The following is an 8,895-nucleotide window of genomic DNA, read 5'->3' as shown; positions in this document are numbered from 1 at the left end:
AGGACAGTGCTGTTGTTGCAGGGGTCTGGAGACTGTCCTGCAGACAGAATGAATACTGTCCACTGGTGAGGGACAGTACTATTGTTGCAGGGGTCTGGGAGCCTTTCTGTTGGTTCAGAAGCCCTGAAGAAGGATTTTCTGGTTGTATGTTTACAGAAATCCTGGGAGAGGGCTTTGCTAATGTGTTCAGGGGGTCTAGGACTGTTCTACAGACAGAGGATAAATTCATGAAGGGACTGGCAATGTATCTTATGGCCTTGCTAAGCCTTGTCTCCCCAGGAACTAAGATTGCTGAGAACTTGCCTGTGTCTAGATGAAGAAAAGACCTCCATTTGGGTATTAAGTGCTGTGTTTAAACTTGATGTAACTCTGGGGTAGATTCAATTGTGATCCAGGGGTGGGGAACTTTTGACCTTATTGTGCTCTGTGATTGACAAATGAAGGTACTTTACCTATGTTTGGAAACTAATCTCCATTTGAGAAGAGGGGCTTTGTGGTGGACTTAATTAAGGTATAGCCTAGGGGTGGAGTAGTATTTAGAACTGGGACTTTGTAATTGATTGAATGATTGGAAGGTCCTGGGGTGGGGTTGTACTTGGAGATTATTTAATCTTGTTTAGTAAATGCTGTATTTTGAATGATGTCATGTTTTGATCTTCTCTGTTCTTGGTTTGTCACTGAATAAAATGGAGAGCACCTATGCTGGTATTCTGAACCTTGGGAAGTTGCCTTTCCTTGGCATTACATTACAGTCAAGCAGGACCAGATATTGGGGGGAGAGAATATAAAGCCTAGTGCTGAGGTACAGATCAATGTTTGGGAATTAGTGCTGCTTAATGCTGGGGAAAACACCTGGGGAACTGTGTGGGAAAGGGGCTCTAACCACTGCTGTAGGTGATATGTTGATTATGTGCCACCAGAGATTTCACCTTCCCTGGAGCCTCCTTGTTTAGAAGGACCAGGAAGTTATTGCGGCATTTATGGGGCACATGGACAATTGGGTGAGAATTCATGAGTGAATACATTGGAAGGAATGCTTATATCACTGACATCACTTATTCATTGAAGTGAGTCAGTTTGGACATATTGCCTCCTTGTGATCATCAACATTTTTTTCAGTGATTTGGATGAACTCGTGAAAGGAATATATATCACACTTGCAGATGACACAAAGGTAGAAGTAATGAGTTCATCAATTTACAGAATTAACTTTCAGAGAGATCTCAAAAGGCTAAAATGATGAGAGGAAAAATCTAGTTCTTTCTCTGAATCTCCTTCCATCATGAGTGTTTTGGAGTTGACTTATAACCTTGCATTGCTGAGAAGAGTCCAGTCTATCAAAGTTTGTTGTCAAACATACTGTATGTTGTGTCTGTAATTGTGTACAAATTTCTCCTCGATCTGCTCTTCTCACTCAGCATCAGTTCATATAAGCCTCTCCAGGTAAATATGAAGACCGTCTGCTCCTCGTTTCTTATAGCACAATAGTAATCCATTACATTCATATACCACAACTCGTTCATACATTCCCCAGTTGATGGGCATACCATTAATTTCCAATTCTTTGCCACCACAAAAAAAAGCTGCTATAAATATTTTTGTACATATGGGTCTTCCTCCCACTTCTATGATTTCTTTGGGATACAACCCTAGACGTGGTATTGCTGGGGCAAAGGATATGAAATTTTTTATAGCCCTTTGGGCATAAACCCAGATTGCTCTCCAGAATGGTTGAATCAGTTCACAACTACACCAGCAATGCATTAGTGTTCCAATTTGTCCACATCCTCGCCAGCATTTGTCATTTTCCTGTTTTGTCATCTTAGCCAATCTGACTGGTGGGATGTGGTGCCTCAGAGTTGTTTTCATTTGCATTTCTCTAATCAATAGTGATTTAGACCATTTATTTCATGTGCTTATAGATATCTCTAATTTCTTCCTCTGAAAACTGCCTGTTCATATCCTTTGATATGAACATTTTCCCCATTTATCAATTGGGGAATGACTTGTGTTCTTAGAGATTTGGCTCAATTCTCTGTATATTTTAGAAATGTGGCCTTTATCAGAGACATAGTTTGTAAAAATTCTTTCCCAGTTTCCCACTTCTTTCTTAATCTTGGTTACACTGGCTTTGTTTATAAAGAAGCTTTTCAATTTCATGTAATCAAAGTTATCCATTTTGCATTTCTTAATGCTCTCTAATTCTTGTTTGGTCATAAATTCTTCCCCTCTCCACAAATCTGAAAGGTAAACTATTTCTTGCTTTCCCAGGTTGCTTACAGTATCAGCCTTTATACCTAGATCATGCACCCATTTAGACTTGATTTTGGAATTTGGTGTTAGATAATGGTCTATGCCTAGTTTCTGCCATAGTATATTCCAGTTTTCCCAGCAGTTTTTGTGAAATAGTGAGTTCTTATGGCAAAAACTGGGGTCTTTGGGTTTATTAAACAGTAGATTATTATAGTCATTGACTACTGATTCTCGTGTACCCAATCTGTTCCATTGATCCACTACTCTTTTCCTCAGCCAGTACCAAGTAGTTTTGAGGACTGCTGCTTTATAATACAGATTAAAATCTGGTATAGCTAGTCTACCTTCCCTAGCATTTCTTTTCATTAATTTCCTTGATATTCTGGACCATTTGTTCTTACAAATGAATTTTGTTACTATTATTTCTAGCTCTATAAATTAGTTTTTTGGTAAATTGATTGGTATGGCACTAAGTATATAATTTAATTTAGGTAAAATTGCCCTTTTTATTATATTAGCTCGTCCCAGCCACAAGCAATTGATGTTTTTCTAGTTACTTAGATCTGACTTTATTTGTGTGAAAAGTCTTTTGTAGTTGTGATCATAGAGGTCCTGGGTTTGTTTGGGCAGGTAAATTCCCAAATACTTTATAATGTCTACAGTAACTTTAAATGGGGTTTCTCTTTCTATCTCCTGCTGTTGAACTTCATTTGAAATATGCAAGAATGCCGAGGATTTATGTGGGTTTATTTTATATCCTGCAACTTTGCCAAATTTATTTATTGTCTCAAGTAGTTTTTTACTGGATTCTCTAAGTATACCATCATACCATCTGCGAAGAGTGATAGCTTGGTCTCCTCTTTGCCTAATTTGATTCCTTTTTCTTCTCTAATTGCTATTGCTAACATTTCTAGTACCAGATTGAATAAGATGGGTGATAGTGGACACCCTTGTTTCACCCCTGATCATATTGGAAATGCTTCTAGCTTATCCCCATTACAGATGGTACTTGCTGATGGCTTTAAATAGGCACTACCTATTATTTTAAGGAAGGTTCAATTTATTCCTATACTTCTAGTGTTTTAATAGTAATGGAAGTTGTATTTTGTCGAAAGCCTTTTCTGCATCTATTGAGACAATCACATGGTTTCTGCTAGTTTTGTTTTTGATGTGATCAATTTTACTGAGAGTTTTCCTAATATTGAATCATCGTTACATTCCTGGAATAAATCCTACCTGATCAAAGTGCATTATTCTTGTGATAAGTTGCTGTAGTCTTTTTGCTAATATGTTACTTAAAATTTTTGCATCTATATTCATGAGGGAAATTGGTCTATAATTTTCTTTTCCTGTTTTATCTCTTCCCGATTTAGGAATCAGTACCATATTTGTGTCATAAAAAGAATTTGGTAGGACTCCTTCTTCACTGATATTCCCAAACAGTTTGTAAAGTATTGGAATCAATTGTTCTTTAAATGTTTGATAGAATTCACTAGTAAATCCAGCTGGCCCTGGAGATTTTTTCCTAGGCAGTTCATTAATGGCTTGTTTAATTTCTTTTTCTGAGATGGGGTTAAATAATTTACTTCCTCTTCGGTTAATCTGTGTAATTTATATTTTTGTAAATATTCATCCATTTCACTAAAGATTGTCAAATTTCTGTGCATATAATTGGGTAAAATAATTCCTAATTATCATTTTAATTTCCTCTTCATTGGAGGTAGGTTCACCCTTTTCATTTTTGATACTCATAATTTGGTTTTCTTTCTTTTTTGTTAAATCATATTGACTAAAACTCTATCATATTATTGTTTTTTTTTTTCACAAAACCAGGCCTTAGTTTTGTTTTTTAATTCAATAGTTTCCTTAATTTCGTTTTTATTAGCCTCTCTTTTGGTTTTCATTATTTCTAATTTAGTATTTAATTGGGGATTTTCAATTTATTCTTTTGTAGCTTTTTCAGTTGCATGCCCAATTTATTGACCCACATTTTCTCTATTTTATTCATGTATGCATTCAGGGATAGAAAATTTCCCTTAAAAACTTCTTTTGCTACATCCCACACGTTTTGATATGCTATCTCATTATTGTCGTTCTCTTGAATGAAGTTACTGCTTATTTCTATAGTTTCTTGTTTGACCCACAGACGTTTTTTTTTTTTTTTAATTTTGATCATGGCTTTCAGGTAGTCCAATAATTTTTAAATTATCTCTCCTGGATGTATTTTCCAGGTCAGTGGTTTTTCCCATGAGATATTTCACATTGCCTTTTGTTCTTTCATTTGTTTGGATCTGTTTAACAACATCTTGATTTCTCATAAAGTCATTAGCTTCCATTTGCTCCAATCTAATTCTGAAGCAATGATTCTCCTCATTGAGCTTTTGAGATTCTTTTTCCATCAGGCAAATTCAGCTTTTTAAGGCATTCTTCTCCTCATTGTCTTTTTGGGCCCCTTTTGCCATTTGAGTTAGTCTATTTTCTAAGTTATTATTTTCCTCAGTCAGGCTGTTGACTCTCATTTCATAATTTTCTTTCATCATTCTCATTTCTCTACCCAATTTTTCCTCCACTTCTCTTATCTGCTTCTTAAGGTCTTCTATGACCTTTAACCAGCTCATACTTTTCTTGGAAGCTTTCGGTGCAGGAATTCTGACTTCATTGTCTTCCTCCTGTTCCCTGCTTTGATCCTTTTTGTCCCCAAAATAGGAGTCTAATATTGGATTCCTTTGTTTGCTTTACTTCTTTTGCCTGGTCATGTTGCCCCTCATTCACTTGACCCTTGGGCTTTTTTTTTTTTTTTTAAAGCAATTGAGGTTAAGTAACTTGCTCAAGGTTACACGGCCAGTTATTATTTCTGGGTGTGGTGCTGAGTATCTGAGCCTGGATTTGATCCAGGTCATCCCAACACTGGAGCCAGTGCTCTTACTCACCAAGCCACCTGGCTGCCCCTAAGCAATTGGGGTTAAGTAACTTGCTCAAGGTTACACGGCCAGGTGTTTCTGGGTGGGTGCTAAGTGTCTGAGCCCGGGATTCGATCTCCAGGTGTTCTCAACACTGGAGCCGGTGCTCTTACTCTCTGTGCTACCTGGCCGCCCCGACCCTTGGGCTTTTTGCCAAAGTAGGACTCTGCCACCAGACAGGGGAGCTTCGTTCCAAATGCTGGGTTTTTCTCACATGCTGGAAGTATTAGTTGGGTGTCCTCTCTGAAGCCTCCACATGCTCTGGCAAGCTGATCACACACCCCAGGACCTCCACCCTAGACAGCAATCCAGATCCAAGCAGGTTAAAGCAAGAGCGATTACCCCTCAGACTGGTTGCTTGAACGCCATACACTCGGCAGGCCAGGAGCTGAAGCTGCCACATGGCAGAAGCTGCACTGCAGCCCTCAGCTGCTTTTTGCCCTGGGGGCAAAAGCTGATGCACTCCCAACTACTGAGTCCCAAAGTTCACACTGCACTGACCTCTCATTTTGTCCTTAGCATCTATGTGTTTTTAATTCTGAATCGCCATAGTTGCTGGTGATCTGGAGTCCCTCTGGCTGGTGGTTGGTCAGAATTAATTGGCAGCCAAAATAATCTGATTGTAAAGAATGTGTGAGCACATCATAAGAATAATCAATAATTTCATTAAAGATAATGACAACAACTAGATAACATATTGGAATTTCTGGGATGTAGCCACAGCAATATTTAGAGGCAATTTTTCTCTCTAAAAGATTACATTAGTAAATAAGACAAAGAACATATCAATGAATTGGGTATACAGCTAAAAAACTAGAAAAATAACAAATTAAAAATTCCTAATTAAATACCAAAATACACATCCTAAAAATCAAAGAAGAACTTAATAAAATTGAAATAAAAAACCACTGAACTAAAATAAAGCTAGGAGCTTGTTATGTGAAAATAAAACAATAAAATAGAAAAACCATTAATTCATTGGATGTAAAAAAGAAAGAAGAAAACCATATTATCTATATCCAAAATTCAGAGGGCAAAATATACGGTCAGTGAAGATGAAATTAAGGCAATTATTAGGAGCTAATTCTCCCAATTATATGCCAGTAAAACTGACAGTCTAAAAGTAATGGATGGATATTTACAAAAATATAAATTGCCCAGTTTAACAGAAGAGAAAATAGAATACTTAGATAATAGAATTATCTTAAACTTTATTTTCTTTTTGGTGGGAGAAGGCAGGGCACTTGGGGTTAACTGACTTGCCAAAAGTCACACGGCTAGTAAGTGTTAAGTGCCTGAGCCCAGATTTGAACTTAGGTCCGCCTGACTTCAGGGCGGGTGCTTTATTCACTGTACCACTTAGCTGCCCCTAATAGAATTATCTTAGAATTAGAATACTTAAATAACCCTATCTTATAAAAAGAATTGAAGAAGAAATAAATGTTCTCCCTAAGAAAAAATCCCTAGTACTAGATGGATTTATAGCCAAATTCTACCAAACATTTAAAGAATAATTAATTTCCAATACTATATAAATTATTTGAAAAAACAGGTTAAAAAAGGAGTCCCATCAAATTGCTTCCTTGACACAGTTATGGTTTTGATACATGAAATATCTTTTGGGTATCCTTTTGGAAGTGCAAACATGTTTTAACCAGTCAGCAATAATTTATTGCTAATTTGCTGTGTGCTAGGCACTTAATATCAGTAGTGATTACATTTACATTCAGAAAACTGTAAGATTTTAAAATCACTTACTGGGAAAGACAAATGTTCTCCCAGAGGCCGCATAAGAGTGTTCTTCTTATTGGAAATTTAAGGATCAAGAGAATTCAGTGAAATTCGTTATTAATACTAATTAACATTTCTAAAAGCATAGATGCTATCTAGTATCAACAGATGGCCCACAGGAAAGGTATAGGATATTTCCTAATCAAGTTTGAAAACCTCCCAAGCATCCACTTCACATACCTTGTAGTACCCAGAGAGCCAATAATCATCACAGTAAAATAAATCACCAACAAGAAATGATAGTTGCAAGTTCAGATTGAATAGACAGGCATCGTGAATGACTGCTGAACTGCACTATTAAGACTGAAGTAGGCTTCAAAGTGGACCTTTCTTAGCCAGTGCACATCTTTTTACACGTGGCTCCCTACTGTGGTTCCTCAGACCCGAATCATTGCCTCTAGGAACACAACCATGCTTTTCACTTGCATAGTTTATCATGGCAAATGTCATAGGCTTTGGATAATGCCATCATAGCTAAATTGTGAAACTAGAAACAGCATGATCTATAATAAGTTTTTTTTTTTTCCAGGTACACAGAACTCATGGTCATCCAGACACACAAGAAAAGCCATCAGTTCCACCATATCTGTAGTGCTTTGTCACAAAGAATCTCACTTGCCTGATTTTCTCTCCCCATTTTTCTAACCCAGTCCATTCTATAACCACACAACCCAGTCTCCCTAATTGTGATAACACAATTAATCTTTTTTTTTTTTTGGTTTCATTTCACTTTTATTTGCACTCTAATGTCATGTTAACTCGTGTGCCATAAGCTTTTGTTTCTTCAGTTTCTTCTGGGATATCTTTTTCTTTTGAGCAACCTCCTCTTGTGGTTTAGGAACAGTTTGTTCCTTTTCAGTAAGTATCATCTCAGTATGGCAGGGAGAACTCACGTATGGGTTAATTCGACCATGAGCTCTGTAAGTATGCTGTCGCATTTTGGGAGCCTTGTTAACTGGATATGCTCAATGACAAGAGAATCCACATCCAAACCCTTTAGTTCTGCATTACTCTCTGCATTTTTAAGCATCTGCAGCAAGAATTCAGCACTCTTTTTGGGCCACCAACCCTGTGTCCAACCCCATTGCTTAGCCTGGGCACACCTGCCAACTCCACCATTATATCGACGGAAAGGAACACACTGTTTCTTCAATGTGACATCTTTCAAATACTTAGTAGCTTTTCGGATATGCATGCCCTTGATAGCTTGGGCTGTTTCATGGGTGTTCTTGAAGTGGACCCAGAGATTTGAACCCCTTGAATTGCATGATTTTGTGGGGTTCTCTGGATCAAGAGAGTACCTCACCATTTTGAATGATTACCTACGACGGCTCAAAGGAAGAGCAACCCAATTAATCTTTTTTTTTTTTAATAATTTTAAGCAATCGGGGTTAAGTAACTTGCTCAAGGTTACATGGCCAGGTGTTTCTGGGTGGGTGCTAAGTGTCTAAGCCCGGGATTCGATCTCCAGGTTTTCTCAACACTGGAGCCGGTGCTCTTACTTGCTGTGCTACCTGGCCGCCCCAACCCAATTAATCTTGATGACTAGACATCCCCAAGCGTATATTTCTTCCCCTTATTTTTGCTTGTGATATTTGCTATATCTGATATATCCTTCTTCTCATCTCCATGGATCAAGAAGATTCTGGAAGTCCTTTCAAGGTTCATTTCTGTTGGTATCCTCTCTATGAAACCTTTCAGAATCACCATTGCTATCCACTACCCTGTAGTCAGGACATCAAAAGCCTTCTGGTCTGCCCCATACCTAAACAATTATTCCCTATATCCAAAAGTGGTATCTGACTTTTACTTGTAAATTTCCACTTTGGTGAAATTCACTATGTTTTGTGGATGTCCTTTGCCACTTTCTTATAGCTCTGTTAGCTAGCTT

General features: G+C 37.6%; 1 pseudogene; it reads right to left on the bottom strand.

Moving 5' to 3' along the window:
- Positions 1 to 7,708: 7,708 nt before the first annotated feature.
- LOC138143904 (large ribosomal subunit protein uL22-like) lies at positions 7,709 to 8,343 on the bottom strand (annotated as a pseudogene).
- Between the last annotated feature and the right edge of the window lie 552 nt (positions 8,344 to 8,895).

Source organism: Petaurus breviceps, unplaced genomic scaffold (genome assembly GCF_028583685.1).
Source record: "Petaurus breviceps papuanus isolate PSGF00001 unplaced genomic scaffold, PetGlider_PUasm1.0 90681, whole genome shotgun sequence".
Lineage (NCBI taxonomy): Eukaryota > Metazoa > Chordata > Mammalia > Diprotodontia > Petauridae > Petaurus > Petaurus breviceps.
Note: the sequence above shows the minus strand (reverse complement) of the source record. Positions and strands in the feature narration are given on the sequence as shown.